Raw genomic sequence first — 22691 nt, forward strand, 5'->3', positions numbered from 1 at the left:
TTCTTGACTTTTTCATCTTTCATCTTGCATTCATACATTCTTTCTTCTTTCTTTCCTCTATCTTTCTTTTCTTCCTATTTTCCTTTCTATCCTTTCTTTTCAATTGTCTTTTGTCTTTCTTTGTCTTTCTTCTTAAGTTCTTTTTTCTTTCTTCTTACTTTCTGTCTTCTTTCTTTCTTTCTTTGTTTCATTCTTTCTTTACTTCCTTTGTCTTTATTTCTTTCCTTCTGTCTTTGTTGTTTCCTTCTTATTCTTTCATTCTGTCTTCTTTCTCTCTTTCTTGAATTTTTCATCTTTCATCTTGCATTCTTACATTCATTCTTTCTTTCTCCTCTTTCTTTCTTTTCTTCCTTTTCTCCTTTCTATCCCTTCCTCTCTATTGTCTTTCTTCTTTTTTTTTTTTTCTTCTTTTTGTCTTTCTTTTTTCTTTTTTTTTTTTTTTTTTCTTTCCTTCTTTCTTTACTTCTTCCTTCCTTCGTGTTTATTTCGCTTTTCCTGTCTTTTTTCTTACTTTCTTATTCTTCTTTCTTTCTTCTTTCTTCCTTTCTTTCCTTTTTCATCTTTCATCTTGCTTTCTTACTTTCTTCTTTCATTCCTCTTTCTTTCTTTTCCTCTTTTCCCTTTCTTTCCTTTCTTTTCTTTTGTCTTTTATTTTTTCTGCTTTCTGTCTTTCTTGTTTCATTCTTTTTTTTTTCATTCTTCTCTCTTTTTTTCTTTCCTTCTTTCCTTCTTTCTTTCTTTCTTTTTTCTTTCTTTCTTTCTTTCTTACTTACTTTCTTTCTTTCTTTATTTATTTCTTTTTTTCTTTCTTTCCTTCCTTCCTTCATCTTTATTTCTTTCCTCCTGCCTTTGTTCTTTACTTCTTATTCTTTCTTTCTTGTGTTTTTCATCTTTCATCTTGTACTGTTACCTTCTTTCTTCTTTCTTTCCTCTTTTTTTCTGTCTTTTGCTCTTTTTATCCTTTCTATCCTTTCTTTTCTATTGGCTTTCATCTTTCTTTTTTTGTCTTCCTTCTTTAGTTCTTTCTTCTTTCATTCCTCTTTATTTCTTTTCTTTTTTCCTTTCTTTTCTATATCCATTCAGTTTTCCTTTCTTTCTTTCTTTCTTTCTTTCTTTCTTTCTTTCTTTCTTTGCTTCCTTCCTTCCTTCGCCATTATTTCATTCCTCCTCCCTTTTCTCTTTCTTATTCATTCTTTCTGATTTCTTTATTTCTTTCCTTTTTCATTTTTCATCTTGCATTCTTTCTTTTTTTTTTCACTCTTTTTTTCCTTTTCTTCTTTTTCCTTTCTTTTCTATTTTCTTTCATTTTTTCTTATTTCTTTCTTTCGCCTTTCATTCTTCTTTCTTCCTTTCTTCCTTTCTTTCTTTCATCTCTCTTTCTTTCTTTCTTTCCTTCCTTCGTCTTTATTTCTTTCCTCCTGTATTTGTTCTTTCCTTCTTATTCTTTCTTTCTTCTTTCTTTCTTTCTTGACTTTTTCATCTTTCATGGTGCATTCTTACATTCTTTCTTCTTTCTTTTGTCTCTCTTTCTTTTTCTTCCTTTTTTCCTTTCTATACTTTTTGTTCTATTGTCTTTCATTTTTCACTCTTTGTCTTTCTTTGTTCTTTTTGTCTTCATTCTTCCTTTCTTCCTTTCTTTTTTCTATATTTTTTTCTGTATTTCTTTCTCTCTTTATTTCTTTCTTGACTTTTTCATCTTTCATCTTGCATTGTTACATTCTTTCTTCTTTCTTAAGTCTTTCTTTCTTTTCTTCTTCCTTTCTGTCCTTTCTTTTCTATTGTCTTTCATTTTTCCTTCTTTCTGTCTTTCTTCTTTCCTTCTTTTTTCTTTCTTTCTTTCTTTCTTTCCTTCCTTCCTCTTTATTTCTTTCCTTTTGTTTTTGTTCTTTCTTTCTTATTCTTTCTTAAATTTTTCATCTTTCATCTTGTATTCTTACTTTCATTCTTCTTTCATTCCTCTTTCTTTCTTTTCTTCTTTTTCCTTTCTTTCCTTTCTTTTCTATTTCTTTCATTTTTCCTTGTGTCTTTCCTCTTTCCTCCTTTTTTCTTTCATTCTTCTTTCCATCTTTCTTTCTTCCTTTCTGTCTGTCTTTCTCTCTTTCTTTCCTTCTTTCTGTCTTTCTTTCCTTCTTTCTTTCTTTCTTTCCTTCCTTCATCTTTATTTCTTTCCTCCTGTCTTTGTTCTTTCCTTCTTATTCTTTCATTCTTTCTTGTTTCTTTCTTTCTTGACTTTTTCATCTTTCATCTTGCATTCTTACTTTCCTTCTTCTTTCATTCCTCTTTCTCTCTTTTCTTTTTCCTTTCTTTCCTTTCTTTTCTATTGTCTTTCATTTTTCCTTCTTTCTCTCTTTCTTCTTCTTTCTTTCTTTCTTTCCTTCCTTCTTTCTTTCTTTCCTTCTCTTTCTTTCTTTCTTTCTTTCTTTCTTTCTTTCTTTCTTTCTTCTTTCTTTCTTTCTTTCTTTCTTTCTTTAACATGTAGTTTACTGAGCTCACCCCATCAACAAGACGTCCCCAGATACACCTTTGCAGTCACTGTCCATGAGCATACTAAGATACTGTAGAATCCCTAGTTGTCTTCTCTTTCCTTCCACAGTGTACATGCTCATCGAAATAGCTGCATTCTCTCCCCTCTCCACACTTATTTCTCCATTCCCACCTGTGCACCTGAATCCCTGGTGACTGTTAGTCCATTCTCGGGCTCTGTGAAACTGGTGCTGTTTTGCTTCTTCAGATTTCCCTTGGTTCTCCTTCTGCACAGGCCAGTGAAATCATTTGATATTTGTCTGTCTCCTCCTGGCTTATTTCACTGAGTATAGTGCCCTCTCGCTCCATCCATGTTTTTGGAAATGGTAGGATTTGTTTACTTGATATGGCTGAAGAATATTCCACTGTTCATCTACTGATGGACACTGAGCTTGGCTATTGTGAATAGTGCTGTGATAAACAGGGGTGCACATGTTGTTTTGAAACTGGGCTGCTGCACACTACTAGTTATTTATTTATTTATTCATTCATTTATATATTTATCATTAATGTACAATTACATGGGTAACATTATGTGTAGTACACTCCCCCCATCACTAATTTACAAAAGGGCAAGGAACTAGGAAGGCTGCTTGGGAAGGGAGGGAGAAGGGTGGAAAGGTGGCATTACAATTAGCTCCTGTAATGTGGGGGCAATTACAGTGGGGTATTCAGTATGGTATAGAGAATTCTGGGAATGATTCTGTAGCCTCTTACTATGCTGATGAACAGTGACTGCAATGGGGTAAGTGGGGGGCACTTGATGATGTGGGGAGTCTCATAACCAAAATATTGCTTATATAATTGTTCATTGGTTATTTTGAATAGCGCTGTGATAAACCTTGGAATGCATGAGTCTTTTCTAAGTTGAGCTGCTTCTTTCTTTCCTTCTTTCTTTCTTGCTTGCTTGCTTTCTTCCTTCCTTCCTTCCTTCCTTCCTTCCTTCCTTCCTTCCTTCCTACCTTCCTTCCTTTCTTTCTTTTCTTCCTTTTTTTACTTTCTTTCCTTTCTTTTCTTTCATCTTTCAACTTTCGTTCTTCTTTCGTTCTTTTTTCTTTCTTTCTTCTTTCTTTTGTCTTTCTTTCTGTCTTTCTTCCATTTTTTTGATCTTTATTTATTTATTTCTTTACTCTTTCTTCTTTTGTCTTTCTTTCCTTCTTTATTCTTTCTTTTTCCTTTCTTTCATCTTTCTTTCTTTCTCTCTTCTCTCTTTCTTCTTTCATCTTTCTTTCTTCCTTCCTTCCTTTCTTTCTTTCTCTCCTTCCTTTCCTTCTGTCTTTCTTTCTGTCTGTCTTTTTTCTTTCTCTTATTCTTTCTTTCTTTCCTTAGTTCTTTCTTTCAGCTCTAATTTTTCATCTTTCTTTCTTCTTTCTTTTATCTTTCTTTCATTGTTCTTCCTTTCATCTTTCTTTCTGTCTTTTATTCTTTCTTTCTTCTTTCATTCCTTTTTCTTTTTTATTTCTTTCTTTCTTTCATTCTTTCCTTCTTTCTTTCTGTCCTTTCTTTCCTTTCATCTTTCTTTCTTTCTTTGTTCTTTCTTTCTTATTCTTACTTTCTTTCTTTCTTTCTTCTCTTTCTTTTGTCTTTCATCTTCCACCTTTCTGTCTTTCTTTCTTTCATCTTTGTTCTTTTGTCTTTCTTTATTTCTGTATTTCTTTATTCTTTCTTTCATCTTTCTTCTTTCTTTCTTTCTTTCTTTCTTCTTTCTTTCATCTTTCTCTCTTTGCACTCCAAGCGCCTTGAATGAAGCTTATGGTGCACAGCTCTCTCTTGCTGAGCAGTAGACGCTCGCTTGTGTGGCCATTTAGCCTGAAGGCCCTGGTGAAGTAGCCTGGCTGACAGAGAAACACTTGCATACAATGAATTCAGCTCGGCAGTTTAAAATGGCGCTTTTTGTGTGCTACTGCCTGGCTGCTTCAGACAGGTCCAGGGTAGATCGTTGGTGCGTGGGGTGGGGGCGGGGTGGGGGGCCATATAAGCCGGTTCTCCATGCCACTGGCAGAAGTCTGAAATCCGGGTGCACACCGCCTTCAGGCCCCAAGCAACATGGTCAGCAAGAGGTGTGTGCAAAGCCAGTCCACAGCGCCGTGGCGGATGGGCCCTAAGCCTCAGAGCTGCAGTCCTGCAGAGAAGGCTCTGAGGCCGTCTCAGTTCTATTTGATTGGCTGCTCAGACATATCCAGATTGACAGCTAAACACTGCTGTGGCAAGGTGAGCTTCTTATATGTACTTGTACCCACAGACACAGGAACACTGTGAAGAGGTCTTCTGCCCAGCCTCAGGGGAGGCAGCAGAGCAAGTGGTTTTCTGCACAGCATTGGAAGCAGGATGGATGGGCGTTCTGTTCAATGGGCCTGAAGTGGGCAGCAGCAGGAGCCTCTGTCAAGTACGCTGCTCTTTAAGGTAGCGAAGCTGAATTCAAACCTGCAACGCAAATTGATCTGGGGTACCTAAGGTCTAAACTTCATGATCTCACACTTTGAGTCACTTTCTCCTAACTCATACAGAGAGGGATGGCAAAACCTAGGTGTGCGTGGTGTGCTCTGTGAATGCGCCTCAAGTCCAAGAGATACATGTGCTGTGAATAGGACACGCAACTCTGTTTAAGGGCAGATGCTGTTGGGGCTCCTTACAGCTCATCATCCGTTCATGAGCACCAAGCTCTGCTCTGGGCCGTAATTCTGAACTAATAATGGACAGCACAGCTCTGCGATCTGAGGGGAGATACCATCCCTTGTTTTGATTTTTAAGCGAAATGCTTAAGGGCAGTCTAAAGACTGCCGCATTCAAGCACACTGAGAAAGCCTCTCATGCTGGGCTTGTTTTCTCCACCTGTTGGTAATGCTGTCTGAGGGCCTTGTTCCTGAGGGCGCTAGAAGAGGATGCACAGAGCCACCTCCTCCTGGTGAGTAATAGCAATGCCCTGAAGATGCCTCTGGAGGAAAGTGTCAGGAACTGCTGCAGGAGAGCCTTATGCCAGACTCGTCCTGGGACACAATCCACCGTGCATTGAGGAGAACCTCCCTGAGAGAAAGCAGGCTGTTTTCCCCTTGCATGCCACTTGCTCCTGTGTGACATGGAAAACTAAGTAAACATTGCAGTAGAAGGCTGTCCTCACTGTACATCCTCTGTCTCGCAGACGTCGAATGGGCATTAGGACTAGGCACACGGGAGGGTTCAGAACAAGGTGCTTTGAAATAACAGCAGTGGAGGCAAGTCAGCTCTGGATTCAGCTTATGTGAGTGAAAGAAAGCAGTGCAGGATGCTCCATTCAAGTCATCACTCAAGTGGTTGGAGTGGAGATGGAAACTGAGCATACCATGTGCTTTCAGTGTCTGTCCTGCGAGTCTGCACTCCAAGCGCCTTGAATGAAGCGTATGGTGCACAACTCTCTTTCTGAGCGGAAGACGCTCGCTTGTGTGGCCATTTAGCCTGAAGGCCCTGGTGAGGCAATCTGGCTGACAGAGAAACGCTTGCATGCAATGAATTCAGCTCGGCAGTTTAAAATGGCACGTTTTCTCTGCTACTGCCCAGCTTCAGAGAGGTCCAGGGTGGATTGTTGGTGGGTGAGGCGGGGGCGGGGTGGGGAGGCTATGCATACCGGTCTCGCCTCCCACTGGCCGTGCTCTGAAAACCGGGTGCACACCGGCTTCAGGCCCCAAGCAACATGGTCAGCAAGAGGTGTGTGCAAAGCCGCTCCACAGCGCCTTGTCATATGGGCCCTAAGCCTCAGAGCTGCGGTCCTGCAGAGAAGGCTCTTAGGCAGTCTCTGTCCCCGTGATTCGCTGCTCAGACATATCTGATTGACAGCTAAACACTGCTGTGGCAAGGTGAGCTTCTTATATGTACTTGTACTCTCAGACACAGGGACTCTGTGAAGAGGTTTCACATTCAGTTTTTTGTACTGAGTGATAAGAAGTTTCAACAACTTTTGTAGTTTTCCCACTATATCTTGCTTTGCCTTCTTTATTATCATCAGTTTAATAAGTATCAGCTTTTGGGATAGGTTGAATTTTAATAATGCCAATACGAATCCATTAAGTTTTTTAAAGAAATTGAATATGTTTGTCTTTTGAAAAATTATTTTTATTTCCTATATAGTTGGCAGAGGCTATTTGCCAGCTGTTGTTCTACTTACAGTTGTCAGCTATTTAGATATTAGTAACGGGAACAACAGTTTGGGAAGGGTCTTGTGTAATCAAGGCACACAATTGCAAGTGCCCAAGAATAATTAACTGACAAATTTTATCTGTATGTGTAATTTCTTTGATAAGTGATGTGGTAAAAATATATTCTAAAAATTTTCCTTTTTGCCATAAAATACCAGTAGGGGAATGCTCGGAAGTGAAGACTAATAACATCATATTGTGTATTGTTATGATCTAACTAACCATTTCTAATATATATGTTCTTCTATCCATTCTAATTCTTTTACAGCTTGTGGTACCAATTGTCTAGGACTGTTTAATTCAGAATTCCCACTTAAAGTATTAAATAAATGCTTGAGTGAATATGTTGGAATTCCTAATGAAGGGCGAAGCCAATTAATATCACCTAAGACCTTTTGAAAATTATTTAGAGTCCTGAGACACTTCTAATTTGAATTTTTTGTGGAAGAATTTTTGTTCTTTTGATTATACTTCGTAAATATTTATATAGAGTACTATCTTGTACCTTGTCAGAAGCAATAACAAGACCATAAGCAGTTAATTCTGTAACAGCTTGCTCATGGAAGGTTTGCAAGGTGGGCAAATTTTTATGAGCAATTAAAATATCATCCATATTATGAACAATTAAGGAATCAGGAAATTTTCTCCTTAATTTTTCTAACGGTTGATTAACAAAGTATTGGCATAATGTAAGGCTATTTAACATTCCTTGAGGTAAAAGTTTCCATTGATATCGAGCAGTAGGTTATAATTATTGGGAGATGGAATAGTAAAAGCAAAATTTTCACAATGAGAAGGTTGTAATGGAATGGTGAAAAAGCAATCTTTTAAATCAATTATTTTAGTATTGCAATCTAAGGGAATCATACTGGGTTGTGGCAGTCCAGTTTGTAGAGGACGCATAGGTTGAATAATAGCATTTATTTTTCTTAAATCTGTTAGTATTCTCCATTTTCCTGATTTTTTCTTAATAACAAAACTAGGAGAATTCCATGGACTAACAGATTATTCTATATGTCCAGCAGACAGCTGTTCCTAAATTAATTGCTCTAATGCTTGAAGCTTCTCTTTTGTTAAAGGCCACTGTTCTACCCATATTGGCTTATCAGTTAACCATTTTAAGGAAAGGGCAAAGCTATGAACAGTGGCCTCTATCATAAATTTGAATAGCTGATGCCTGATCAATTTAATTTGGGTTGAGGTATTACTGACACTTGAGGAATGGGAACAGTTAACTTAGGCAGAATTTCCTAATATGAAGGTAAAGGAGGGGCTGTAGAGACAATCTCCCTTTATTAGCAAAAGTGTTTACTGGATAAATGTATTTATCATCTTCCTTAACTAGAGGAGATTCAACTCTATTTTTCAAAGGAGTTAGTATTGAAGTTTGTGATTCTAATAATGTTAAGGTAGCTATTTGTTTTTCAATAGAATGTTTAGAATCATTACTTAAAGGTGGAGTTTCCGTATGCAACTGAGAAAAGCTGTTTTTTATCCCTTTTTAATACTGTTTCAGAGTCCTTTTCTATATCTGATTCCTCCTCAGGAAATGATTCAATATGTTAAGTCCCTAGACTTTCATAATGACCTTCAGGAGATTCATGAGAATGAGAATGTTCCTCCAGTATTTTCTGGGTCTCCTATTTATTTTCATTTTCATCATTAACTTCAGCTTTGACCACTCTTACAGATTCTTCAGATTCAGATTGTAAAGTTTCCAGGGCTAAACTAATGAAATTACACAGAGACCATACAGACAAGGGAATTTGCTCCCCCTGCTGGTGAGCTTGGCAGAGAGCTCTCAAAACCTGTCTCTAGACTTCTAAGTTCAATACAACTTTCCCTTGTGGATTAAACCAATAACAATGCTTATTAACCAAATCAAACAACTCCATCATAGTTGATTTTTTAACCTTAACCCTGGAACCTTTAAATAAAGTATGCAATAAAACAGCATATTGCTTTGGGGCGGTCTGGGAATTTCCCATGAGTCTGCAAAAATAATTCCGAAAGTTTCACTTACCTTAGAGTGTACAATTCCCTTTCAGATCTGACCAGCCTGAAGTCAGTTGAAGCCTGTCACTTTCGAGCCCCACGTTGGGCATCAGATGTTGCAGTCGGGGACTGTGAAAACAAGAGATCAAGTCAGAATGAGGTTTAATGCAGAGGACGTAGACTTCCTTGGAGACCAAGCAATGAGTCAGCCCCTGCATCTTTTTTAGATTACAGCAAGCAGTGAAATAATCAATGGTTAATAATTATTGAATGCACTTTCTCAACAAATCAACCAACCACCAACTAGATATGTTTTTTATATTCCTATTGTGTTGTCAAGTCATCTGCTTAGTGAGTTTCATAGCATGTTCCTTGTCTGGGTTTGCCACAGGAGGATCTCAGGAACCATTTGCAGCTACTGTTGCACAGTGTTCATAACACACCAGATTCCAGGAATTCGCACTTTGTTCTTTCTATTAGATTGGTTTCAGCTATTAATCAAACTTAAGCAGTAAACATACTGTACTTTTCTCTTAGATTAGTCTTAGTTATAAATCAAGCTTAATCAGAAACTAAACTACAGCAAAGTTAATTGCTGGGGTGTCTACAGGATGCAGTATTCTTGGTTCAAGGCCCTTCTGTTTCATTGCATTAAATATATCATGCCATTCTCTTCTGGCCTGTAAGGTTTCTGTTGAAAAATCTGATGATAGCTTGATGGGTTTTCCTTTGTAGGTGATCTTTCTTCTCTCTCTGGCTACCTTTAATACCCTGTCCTTGTCTTTGGCCTTTGCCATTTTAATTATTATATGTTTTGGTGTTGTCCTCCTTGGGTCCCTTCTGTTGGGAGATCTGTGGGCTTTCATGGTCTGAGAGACTATCTCCTTCCCCAGCTTGGGGAAGTTTTCAGCAATTATTTCTTCAAATACACTTTCTATCTCTTTTTCTCTCTTCTTCTGGTACCCCTGTAATGTGAATATTGTTCCATTTGGATAGCTCAGACAGTTCTCTTAATATTCTTTCATTCTTATAGATCCTTTTATCTCTCTCTGCCTGAGCTTCTCAGTATTTCTGTTCTCTGATTTCTATTCCATTAACAGTCTCTTGCACCTCAACCAGTCTGCTCTTAAGTCCTTCTATCGATTGTTTCATTTCTGTTATCTCCCTCTGGACTCATTGCTTAGTTCTTGAATATTTTTCTGCAAGTCCATCAGCATGGTTATAACTTTTATTTTGAATTCTTTTTCAGGAAGATTGGTTATATCTATCTTGCCAGGCCGTCTCTCTGGGGTTGAGTAATTTTTGACTGGACCAGATTCTTCTGCCTTTTCATGGTGATAGAAGTGATTGCTGGAAAGTGGCACGTGTGTCAGCTGGGAAAATAAAGTTCCTTCCTGCTTGCTGGTCACCTAGCCCTTCTCTGATGCCTGTGCCAGTTATCTGCACACAGGGAACAGTCTCTGGGTTAATCCCCTGAGCTGCCGTGGGTGGGCCAGCCCTTGGGATAGCCTAGGGCACTGTGGAGAGTTGCAGACACACTGGGTGTGTTCTCCCGTGAGTACAGCTCCCCTTTGTGCCTTCTGAACCTTGCACCAGCTTCCTCTGCCTATGCTGGGCAAGCTGTGTGTAGGAAGCAGCCTCTGGGCCTGGCCTGGTTAACTGCATGCTGGGAGAAGATTGTGTGGTTCCTGTGGGTGGGGCTGCTCCCCAGGTGCTCTGCAGGAGTAGCGAGTCAGCCAGTTTGCATGCAGTGCTGGCAGGGGGGAATGAATGGCAGGCTGCTTATCTCTGTGGGGCACTTCAGAGCTGCATTGCAACCCATGGGATTAGGGTGCCTGAAGTTCCCCAAGATTCCCAGCCTATTGGCCTGAGCGTGCTGGCACGATTTTGTTCACCTGTTAAACCCTTGTCCTTTTAAGACTTTAAAAGCGCCAGCTTTTCCTTTGTTCTAGGGGAGCTGGCTGTGGGGACCCGCCTGTTGTCTCCATCTTGTATTTTACTTTTACTTTTCTCTAATATCCACTACACCATGCCATGTGTGTCTGTGATCTTGGTACAGATTACTAGGGCTGATTATTTAGCAGTCTTGTGTTTCCACTTCCTCCCCACACTGACTCCTTTCCTCCCATCCCTGAGCTGGGGTGGGGGGAATTCTCAGGTCCTGCTGGATCATGGCTTTGTATTTTACCTTTTTTGTGAGATGCTGAGTTCTCACAGATGTAGATGTAGCCTGGCTGTAGTACTGTATCTTCTGGTCTCTCAGGAATAGTTGTATTTGCTGTATTTCCAAAAATACATATGGTCCTTGGAGGAGATTTCTGCTGTCCTACTCATGTGACCGTCATGAACTCAGTCCTGGATGTTGTCATTCTTATTGTTCTCTGGCCAGCAAAGAGCAACATGGGTCATCAAGATGAAATTTCCAGTCTCTGGATTATTGAGAATGTTCTGTAGCTGCTCAGGCAGGTAGCTGTCTCTCTACATGACTGCCAGGATGACACCAGCCTTTCTTAGGCACCCAAGGGGATGTAGAACAAACCCAGAGATCAAGTGGGCCTAGAAGCAGTCTGTGTGTCCATTTCCAGCAATGGTCATAGATGCCCATTCCATAAGAAGCCCTAGAAAATTCTGTTGAGGTTTGGGAGGGTGGCTATGCCTTCTTCAGGTTTTTCAGACAGGTGACAGTGGTTTGTGGGCCTGAGATCACTTAGATCACTTAGCAGTGGCTGTGGCAGTACAACAATCTACCAGGTCTTCCAGGCTAGCATAAGTGATTGCTGGCCTCATGAAGACTTTCAGATTTCCAGGCTCAGGCAAGTCAGGAGCACCCTCCTGAGGCTCTCCTGCCAGGACTGGCAGGTCCCTGCTTATGGTGGGCATTTCAAGATCCTGTTTGGTAAAGTAGGAACAGATAGCACAGTGGGAGTCTGGGAGTGGCTCTGTGTATCTGTAAGAGAACCATTCATAATCATATGCAATAAATTAGACCCCCCTTTTGACTGGATAAACTCTCTTCAGTTTTATAATACAACCATAAAAATTATCTAAAATGTCAACAACAATAATATCATTTGATAGCAATAATGTTCCTAATGACATAAATAGTAATAATCATAATGAAGATAATGAACCTAAGGGGATGGATAAATAGAGTTCTGATCCCCCTGAGAGAAGGCAGGTGTCTTGGGCACTTAGGAGTTGGATCCTAAGTTTGCACCATGGATTCCTTGCAGGCAGAGATGAGCAGATGGAAGATCATAACCTGGTAGGGTTCATGAGTGAATTAGGGGTCTCAAATGCAAACCTGGATAGGAGACACCTACATGGTGAGGGTATAGTAATCCAAGACTCTGGGAATCATCTGCAGCTCCATATCCATCAGACTTCTGGTCTCCAGCTGGCCAATGGTGGGGCTCCTTTCAAGGAAGATAGGCCTGCAGACCAGTGCCCTCCCCTTAGGCATGCAGAAGCCATGCTTGTGACAGATATTAAGCATCCAGCACTATCAACCCCCAAAGCCTGGCTGACCTTCTTTTATAGGCTCTTTTGGACCCCTCAATGACAAGGCAACATCATAGTTCTCACATCTTGGAACCCAGAATGTTGGAGGTTGTTTTTCATGGTCTCTGCACCTTAGGAGGTGACAGAGGTAAATTATGACAGGTTCCAGGGCTCCCTGGAAGACTTAGAAAATGCTGTTTATGCTGGGGCTGGCATACCTCCCTCTCAGTGTCTTCCAGGACAGTATTAGCCAACTAGGGCACCAAAGAGGACTTAGAACAGTCCCTAGCCTAAGGTTGGCCTGGGAAGCAATACATGTGCCTCAATTTTGGCAGTGATGGATCCTACTCCTGGGTATACCCACTGATTGACACTCCAGCCTTCAGGGCTATGGCCATGGAGTTGGTGGGCTGGCCGCCCTGCATGGAAGGCTAGGATCCAGGTCTAGACCTGTGCCATGACTATGGTGGACATTAAGTCTCTGCACTAACTCACCCCTCCCTGCTTACTGCCCTTCTGCCATCTGCTTTTCCCAGGCTCAGGAGTTCTGGACATGCTGATTTGAATTTATAAGCCCAGAGCTGGTAGATGGCATTGTTCTTGGTTGGTTCATTGGGGGGGGGGGTGACATGAGCCTGTCCTTGTTAGCAGACTTTGGTGTCCCATCTGTGGTTGAGTCCATCAGCCTCATATGTGCATTCCCCTTAACCTAGGTCAGTTTTCCCTGGTGAATCTCCTCTTCCTGTCTGAAACCAGCTCTCTACTAGTGGCTGAGATCTATTGGACTAAGTACCAAACTTTATCTTAAGCTACCATAAACTAAGAATATAACATAAATTTAAAAATTACAAGTAATAGTCAACCCCAGTAATCCATGAAAATAATTTACTAATTCCACATAACTGTTCTGCCTTTGTACAGTTAGGATGTATCAGTGTGAAGATTAGACAGGGTCCTACTGCTTGGAGCTTACATCATGTATGGCCAAACCTTTTCCATAAATTATCAGATAACAAATATTTTATACTTTCAGACCTCAGCTCTGACAACTACTGCAATTTCCTTTAATAGTGCAATTAGCCACAGACAGTACACAAGCAAATGAGTGTGGTTGTATTTCACTAGATAAAGATGTTGTAATTACATACTATTATTAGACATCATGAAATATTTTTATGGTTCTGCAACATTGAAAAACCTAAAAACATGTTATTCACTAGAACACAGTCTGAAAACAAGATTCTGCATACTGTCTGTACTTTGAGGACCCTTGACTTGCATAACTGTTCCCACAGTCAACTCTTCCTCTCCAAAATTATTTCAAATATTCACTGCACCAAAATTCTACCACCTACCCTCTCAACAGATATCCTGGAACCAAATTCATATAAAAACAAAAATAAAAAATACTTTTGAAACTTCACCAAATCTTAAAAATACTCCCTTCTGTCCCAATCTTCCTTTACTCTTGTAGCTTATTATTGTAAAGAATACATCCCTCAAGGAATTCATTTTTGGCCCTTTCACTACTGGAAAGTTGCCTTTAATTCACAACCCATACTTTCCACTCTGTGTTTTACTTTTGGTTCATTATTCCATCTAAGGACAAGTCCACCTCACACTTATATTGTCACTGTCTTCCCCATCTGATTCCAGCCAGATAATGTTGCTTTTAAGGTTGCTCATGATTTGATTAGATTCATCTGCATCAAATCATTCTAAGGTCAACATTGGTAACCTTAGTTATACCTGCAACATCCCTTTTGCCATGAAACATACCATAGCCAAGGGAGTGACAAAAGGGATCAGATATCCTGGGGGCCAATTACTAAACTAATTGTCAATAATGTAGACTTCTGGGTTCTACCCTAAACCAGGGATGAGAGACCAATAGGTCATTGTCTTGCCAATGATACTTCAATAAAAATTTAAATTAAACTTAAGAAAAAGATTATGCCATATTCAATTGGAAAGACCTACATTACAGACAATAGGTGCAAAGAAATGGCTGAAGTTGCCATAAGAGCAGCTCACTGATGTGCCCAGAGCACCTTGGAATCTTGCCTTTCTGTCCACTTACCAGTTGCAGACAGTCTGCATTGGCCCAAGTGTGAATAATAACAGCAAAGGCTCATGTTGTTCCACATGTGAGCACTCTTGTTCTTACTGGCCCATTTCTGCTCCTCAGCAGTCTTGTGAAAAAGAAGGGGCCTCTCTCCATTTTCCATCATGGAGCCTGTGGGTGGCCTGGTGAGGATCCAGGAAGGAGGAGGCAGACTTTTTATCCTTGACCCTGAGCCTTTCAACCTCATGAGGAGCTTATTCAGTAGTCCCCTGGCTTTTGAGGCCCTGGCACTCCATGGTGACTATGATGATGGTGATAGTCACAATGATTGATGGCAGTGAACCAGGTTATGCCAATGATATTAAGAAAAACTACCCACAATGAGCCTTTGTCATGAGACAGGTCATATTCTAAATTAAATCATTTAGTCTATAGATAACGCTCTTTTTTCAGAAACTACCCCTTTCTCTGTCTTCTGGAAGAGTGTCTGGGAGCACACTCACAGGAGGGGTAAAATGGTGCCACAGGTTAGCTTTGATTCTGGAGTCTGATCACAGCTCCACAGAAGAGCATGTCCCCCACACACAGAGCCCATGCAACATATTTGGAGTTTATGTGCCTCCGTGGCCATTCATCCAAAACAGGAACATCACCCCTCCCTGAGGTGTTATCATGGTCACTGTTTGTTAAAGAATTAAGAATACTCTCTTAACTTTGGATGAGTCCTTCATGTGCCTCTTCCTTGGCCAGATTTGTTCTAAGGGTCTGGTGCTCAGGCCCTGCTGCTGGAGGGTGGCCCTCCCCTGGCAGGGTATGCTGCAGGCCTGCCTCCATGGTCTCTGTTTCTTCTCTCACACATTCTCCCCACACACCCCTCCTGCAACATAATCAACAAATGTTGGTTTTGTGTGCCCTCCTTCCATTCAGTCTCCTTTCCCAGAATGTCTGGACTGTGGTTCCCCCATCCCAGGCAGCCAGTGCAGAGACAGCCTGAAGGTGACACTTGGGGTTCTTATTTGCAGAGGTGAAGAATGAACTGAGCAAACAGTCAAAGTAGGACAGCCAGGGAGAAGCTTTTATTTAGAGATAAAGTGAGGAGACAGAGAGCCAGTACTTGTGCATTGTCCAGGGGATTTATAAGCAATTGAGGATTTTAGGAATATGATAAGGAGCTAGGGGTGTGGACTTAAGTGGTCCTAGAATGTTCATCCTTGATTAGACATTAAGTCTCTTTTCTCATCAGTCTTCCAGGTAATGCTGAAAAATTAACATATGAAATTTACTGCAAATTCTTTCTCAGAATAGCAGCTTCTTGGTCTTGGAGCATATAAATCAAGACTGCCTGCCCTGCTCTCAAGGTTGGCTGAATTATTGTCTGTTTGTTAAAGAATTTAAGAACTGTACTTCTTTGGTTTTAAAAGGCAATCTTATCTTTAAGATGGAATCTTTCTTGCTTTTACTATGTTGTTTATGGCCGAGCTTACTTGCCATATTAATTGCCCAGGGTGCAAGTTACTTGATTAGGTCAAAAGGAGGAAAAACAGCACCTATATCTGGGACTTTAAAGCATGCTAAAGTGAACCTCACAAAGGCATGATTAACAGAATAATAAAACATGGTCTTTATGTTTTGCTGGTCTGCACAATGGGTAGGAAAAGCAACCAGAAGTCCAGTAGCTGTGTCCACACAAGTCATTGCATACTGATATCCTTCTGACACAAGTAGAGGCCAAATATAGACTATCTGCCACCTGATGAGGGGTACAGGCCCCTTAGCTATTGTCCCATGTTGCTATGGAACTAGGTGTAAGTTCCTTTTGGTACACATGACACACTCCTGCTTGGCTGTACTAACTTTATGATGAAAGGCTTTCCTTTATCTGGGGAATATTAACTGATCTCAATAATGACTCCAGAAGTTAATGTTTAACATGAAGTTCTGGTAGGGGTCTTTTTCAGGAGGCTCTCACCTTACTCTATTTAAACTCATGGTCCCTGTCTCAAAGAGAGTGCACAGCTCTGGCCCAGACCTCTCTCCTATCACAGCCAGGCCTAGGTATGAGGCTTACCTGTGGTAACTCACCACCCCATTTGTTCCCTGAGCTCCCAAGTAAGTCTGGGTCTTTTCCAGAGTGAGGTTATGAGCCAAGAATGAGCAGCGGGGTCCTGATGAGGGGCTGCCCTGTGCAGTGTGGTGAAGGGGCACAGGGGTTGTTCTGATGCTCTTTTTACAGAGCAGGCACACAGCTCTTCCTCACCCTAGGCAGTGATGGGGACATGGGGCATAAGGATGTGCATGGAGTCTCCTGTCTTCCCACTGGGTTTTAGCCCAGGGAAAGTTTGTTATGGATTCAGTGTAACCAATGAAATTGACAGTAAAACTTTCTTTGGGGTGAAATGGTTTATTACCCTGCTTGTTCTCCCAGCAGTAGGTAGAGCACTAGTGTCTCTGCCTCAGCCCAGAGCACTGGGCCGAGCTCTCAACATAGTGCAATAATAACTTATTGCCTAAAGGTGTGGAGGCAGTAGCCTAGCAACAAGCCAGTTACATCATCAGGTAGCTTAAGTTCAGTGAGGATCCTGGCCATAGGAACCCCAACTTCCCCACACTCCACCCCTCCAGGATTCTTGCCTTATAATCTATACACTTTCAATCTTCCACAATGGTCCCTGTGTGAGAAAGCTGGAGCGCTGTAACAAGATTCCACAACAGCAACAGAGGATAACAACTTAGAGATAATAAAAATTAAGATACAGCATATTTTGATATAGGTAACAAAAACTATAATAATCCTCAAGTGAGAAGTTCCCAATCCTCAAAGACTTACTTGATCTTCCCCTCTGTCAAACAGTGTTCCCCAATCACTTTCCTGTGTGGGTTCAAGTGAGGTTGGTTCACCCTCCAGCAGGAAGTCTTGCAAACACACAGGCTGGACTGTCTCTGACCTCTGCCTCTTTGGTCTTAAAGACTGGAACTGCTGCTCTGGTTTCAGCTGTTGCCATAGCTCTAGTAAGATCCTATTTGACTTCCCATCTAATTTCTTTCCATCTGCTCCTACCCATATTAAATCAACCCACATCTGGGACCTGACAACCTCCGTGGGGCCTGGTAAATTCTTCTTGTGAGTAACAGGCCATATTTCTTTCTGGATTCTCATTGCTGCAGCCTCTCTTAAGCCTGCTACTGTACGTGTCCTAAGTGAGGGGAAAGAATGGCCAATAGAGACCCAAAGAGGGATTTAGGAGCCATTTGATGTACAACATTTCTCATCCCAGTAGTGAAAATCTCCTCATCTTGGCCATAATTCTCTGGACTATTGATGGCATTTCTTATGACTAGCTCTTGTACCACCTGTTGGAGTTCAGCATATGTCTGCCATCTAACAGGAGAGGATGGTAGATCATCTGAATTGGGCCACACAGCATGAAGTGCAGCCATAAGCCAATTGAGGAGGGAGTGACTCCCTGGGGTCTGATATGCATTTTGTAATCGCTGCCTCAAGGTGGGCTGCACTGTCAGGGAAGACAGCTTCCCCTCTCTGATTGAGATAGGACAATTCCATCCACCCCTAAGTCCCACTGATGCAGGAGCCAAGCTTATATTGACTTTGAGAGCTTCTGCCTAGACATGGAGCCCAAATCCACCAGATCAGCCTGAATTTAGGGAAGATCACAGAGTGCTCCATGACCTGGGGAGGGTGCTGCTCCTCTCCTTGGGGAACTTTCAGCTGCTGGGTCTTTATTTTCTTTACAACCACTGGGCAAGCTTTCAATACAGGAGGGGCTAGTGCCTCCAGCACCATGCCTTCATCCTTCTCCAGCTTCTCCATTTATGGAGTTGATGGCACCTTTCTCTCCCCTCCCCTGAGTGCCTCCTCTGCTACAACCTTTGTGCCTCAAAGCAATGCTACCTCTGTCTTCAGAGGCTCTCTTGCCTACATCTCAATGCTTTTCAGCTGATGTTCTCATGCCACCTCTGCCTGTGCTTCCCTCAAGAGTTCATCTTTTTCCTTGATGGCCTCTTCCCCCTTCAGAACACCTGGCAGTGCTGTCGTCTCATCTCCAATGGCACCTTGCTGCCGGGACGCCCGTGCTGCCTCCTCTCATATCAATGCCATATCTTTCTTCAGGAAATTCACAGAAGTTTGCAGCTCGCATTCTCTTGCCACCTCCTCTTGCATCAATGCCATTTCCCTCCTCAGAGAATCCACAGAAGTTTGCAGTTCATGTTCTCGTGCCACCATTTCTTGGGTCTCTTTTGTAGACCTTTCCAATACTGTGAGAAGCAGCCAACCCACAGTCCCTGCTGCCTCACAGGCACTCTGCTTCTCAAAGGATCTGCTTACTATACCAAGGGCCACCCCTACTGCCTCAGCTGTCACCTCCACTTGCCTCCAGTCCTGGGGTGGGGCCCATCCCTCTAGGAGGCAAGCCACCTCAAACCACATACCCATTGGGGGATGATCCACTGTCTCCCCATTCACAGGGGCAGCCTGCTGAAGCACCCCTCCCATAAGGGCAGCCTGTCTTTTTCCTTGGTCAACAATGAACCCTGCCGACTTTCGCCAATTGTCTTGCCAATGGGTTTCAGCTCTGTGCAAGTTCACTACGGATTCAATGTTACCAAGGAAATTGACCACAAAACGTTCTTTGGGGTGAAAGGGTTTATTACCCGGCTTGTTCTCCCGGTGGTAGGTCGAGCACTAACGTCTCTGCCTCCACCCAGAGCACTAGGCTCTATATAGTGCAGTAATAGCTTATTGCCTAAAGGTGTGTGTTGCATGCCGCTCGTTTTAGTGTTTTCTTGGATGAATGGGAGTGAACAAAAAACACAGACAACACAGATAGACAGACAATGGCTGCAGCCCCGATGTGGTGCAGCACCTTTATTTTTATACTGCCTTTCTCGGACCTCAGCCAAGTACTATACTCATCTTTCCCTTCTCAGGGAGGACAGGCCAGAGCACCTTGTTGATTTTCTTAGAGTCTGCCCAGTAAGAAGGAGCAGTGTTTTCACATGTCTTCAAGTCTCCCTGTTTTCAGCATGAGGCATCCTGGCTCACTTTTGAGGACAAGATATGCTTCAGTGGGCAGATAATGTCCAAGGACTGCACCAGTTGTTCTCAAGCTGGTGCTTCCCCATGCTGCATTCAGACATGTGAGAAGACAAAGGCCATCCCCATCATTTACTCCTTTCCTTAAGTATTGCATGGCTGAGATCGAACATGTCGAAAGGCAGACATGCTCGTTAGAGCATTTTGCTTCACAGTTTGTTTTCTTCATTTCCACCAGCAGTAGACTAGTAGACAGAGACATATTAGTAAGAACAAAGTTCCTGAGCTAAGCATAGAGGAAGCAAAAGCACCCTTAATCTGTGATATAGGGTTAAGGTCAGAGAGCCCTTGAGCTATTCCTTAAAAAATATTTTCTCCACTTAATTTGGGAAGTTCCTGGGTAAAGGTATTAGTTATTTGGGTTTCAAGTTCTCATATTCTCACAGATGTGTTTTTGTGCCCCCAAAGAAGATCTTTTATCTTAGCCCATTCTGATGACGTATTATATGGGATTGGGGTTACACAGAACTGAGTGGAATTCCAATCACATCTCAGTGAAGACTGCTTAGTAAGTATGCGAATCTGGTCTCCAAGCCAGGAGACTGTTTGTTTAAGATTTTGAATATCAGTTTCCAATTGAATATCAATAACATGTTGCTGTCATAATAAGTGGGAATTGTAATGCCAGTTTTGCACAAAATCTGCTGTTTGGGAACTTTCTTGTTACTCCTGCTCTGCTGCTGCAGAAGCGATAGCTATAAAGTCCTAAAACTACAGTTATAAGTGTTCCTACAAAGCACTTTGTTCTACGAGTGAGGTTGGTGACTAATTGGTATAATTGTGTTATTCCAGCAGACTCGCTCCAAGGGTGGGTGAGATTCACCAGGAGCCAGAGTTCTGTCCATGCACGAAGCAAATAAAGGCTCTGTAAACTAGAATTCAAACTTAGAGAGGCATTGGTGCAAGTAAAAAGCTGACACTCCAAGGTGCAATTTAGAGATCCATTCTTGGTGCCAGGTCATGGAGCCCTTTAGAAGGAGAAAAGGGAATCATATGCATGCTTGAATACTTTCAGTGATGTTAGTATGTAAATGTACTTTTAATGGAGTTATTCTCATATAACATATTTCCTCTCCACATCTTAATAGGTTCAAGGGCTGCAAGCAGTTTCCAAATATGTCCTTGAACCATTACCTATCCATTCAAATGAGGCAGAGGGGGAGTCAACCCTGCCTCATGCCAAATAATAGCTTCATTAGCCTGGGCAGAGATGCCATGGTTTTCTTTATGCCACTTGAGAGGTATTTGGGAAAATTTTGTTCTAAAATCACCATGAGGATTCCAATCAATAATGGATAAAGATTGATTATTTGCTTCTGTACTGGATATTAATATTTTTGGGTTATGCCCTCTACATTGGGTCCATGTAAAATGATAAATCTCAGCATTTACTTCAGGAATCATGCACAAAGAGACAAGTGTAGGGGAGTGTCTCTCTGTGGTACTATTTCCTACTTTAAAGCTTTTTACAGATAGCAAAAAGGTGCTCGCAGTGAGATGAGAATGATTATACCTGAGACCCCAGGCTTCGTGTGATGTTTGAAGACAATGAGATCCCTTTCCAATGCAGAGGGATATACCCTCTGCCCCTAAGGGGAAAGAGAAAGAATTGTTATTTCCTCCAGCGGGTTTCCCTTCTTCATTGGGATGTGCAGGCAGAAGAGAGTCAAAAGGTCCTGGCATCCATTGTGTTTCATTTGTATACACTTAAACTTCAGGGTCTCCCCATGAGACAGCCTGGAAAAGAGGGGGGTTTGGGATATAGGCCCAATATATATGATCTGTGCCTACCTGAAATGTGACAATGGCCATCATCACCAAAAAGAGGGAAGAAGGTGTCAATGTTTAGCTTGCTTGTCGAACAACGCATTCACCTACTTGAGTGAGCTTCTTTAACTGCCCCCAGATGGGGACTGAAGCCTAGTTCCCCTAGTATGGATCTGAGCCCTGACATTGAGGTTTTGGAATTCTCATAGAAAATCTTCATCCCTACTATGTTTGGTCATGGTGAAATTTCAGGCATTTGCTAGGTAGCCACTCACACTGGGTACCTGCTCTCACCTCTTGTGAGAGGGATACAGCTGCTATTTTTGTGGATGGGCCCCTGGAGTCAATTCTACAATGACAGGAGCATGTACAGGTGGGTTGTCTTCACCCCATACTGAGGGGAAGGTAGCTCAATTCAGGTAGGCTAGTTGAAAGCTACAGGATAGCTTCCACTCCTCTTCCCTGGGTGTGGTTATTGCCAGCACGAGGGACACTGACTGTTCTTGGCCTGGGTTTAGTTTGAGGCTGGTGCATCCAGTTGGTTCAAAAGTTATTTGGGCTCTGAGGTTTGAGAGTATATCTCAGCCCAGGAGGGTAACAAGGGCATTTGGGCAGGTAGAGAAACTTATGTTGGTCTTTGTGGCTTCCAGGTTCACATTGGCAGGCTTGGAAAAAGTGTTGCTGGACTGCTTATGTCCCAGTGGCTCCGAGAATAATTGCAGTCTTTTCACTGAAGGGAGTTACAGGGAGGGTAACCACAGAGTGTTCAACCCCTGTGTCAACCATTAAAGTTTTGTGTTTCACCCCCACTTTCATTTTGACAGTGGGATCATGTGGGCTGAGCATGATAGAGCCTGGTCTTGTCAATCTGAGTCTGTTCCTGCCAGACTAATAAACCTTTCCCTGTGAGACTCCTCCTGGCAGCGACTGGGCTTTGGGGCTTTGCCTCAGTTGGGGCATTCATTCTTCCAATGCCCCTTCTCTTTACAGAAACCACACTGATCCCTGACTAGGGGCATCCTAGGCTTATCCCTCTTGGTGGCCAACTTTTCTCTGCCTTTTGGTCATTTCTCTTTTAGGGAAGCTGCCAGGAATCTGGCCTTTTTCTTTAAGCCTCTTTGTCAGCCTGAACTTCCCTGTTTAGATATACTTTGTTGGCAATTTTAATCAGCTGAGTGATATTTATCCTAGCAAAGCCTTCAAGGTGCAGCTTGAGCTACGAATGAGGTGTTGACCATTGGTTGGCTCCCTGAAGGGGTGTAGATTCAATACACTTTACACAGTATTTACATGGAGCCACAAAAGACCCTGAATAGCAAAAGCAATCGTTAGAGGAAGAATAAAGCAGGGGGGATCTCCCTTCCCAATTTCAAGCTATACTACAAAGCCACAGTAATTAAAACAATCTGGTACTGACACAAGAACAGACCCAAAGACCAATGGAACAGACTAGACAGCCCTGATATAAACCCAACCATATATGGTCAATTAATATTTGATAAAGGAGCCATGGACATACAGTGGGGAAATGACAGCCTCTTCAACAGTTGGTGTTGGC

Source organism: Manis javanica, chromosome 10, assembly GCF_040802235.1.
Source record: "Manis javanica isolate MJ-LG chromosome 10, MJ_LKY, whole genome shotgun sequence".
Lineage (NCBI taxonomy): Eukaryota > Metazoa > Chordata > Mammalia > Pholidota > Manidae > Manis > Manis javanica.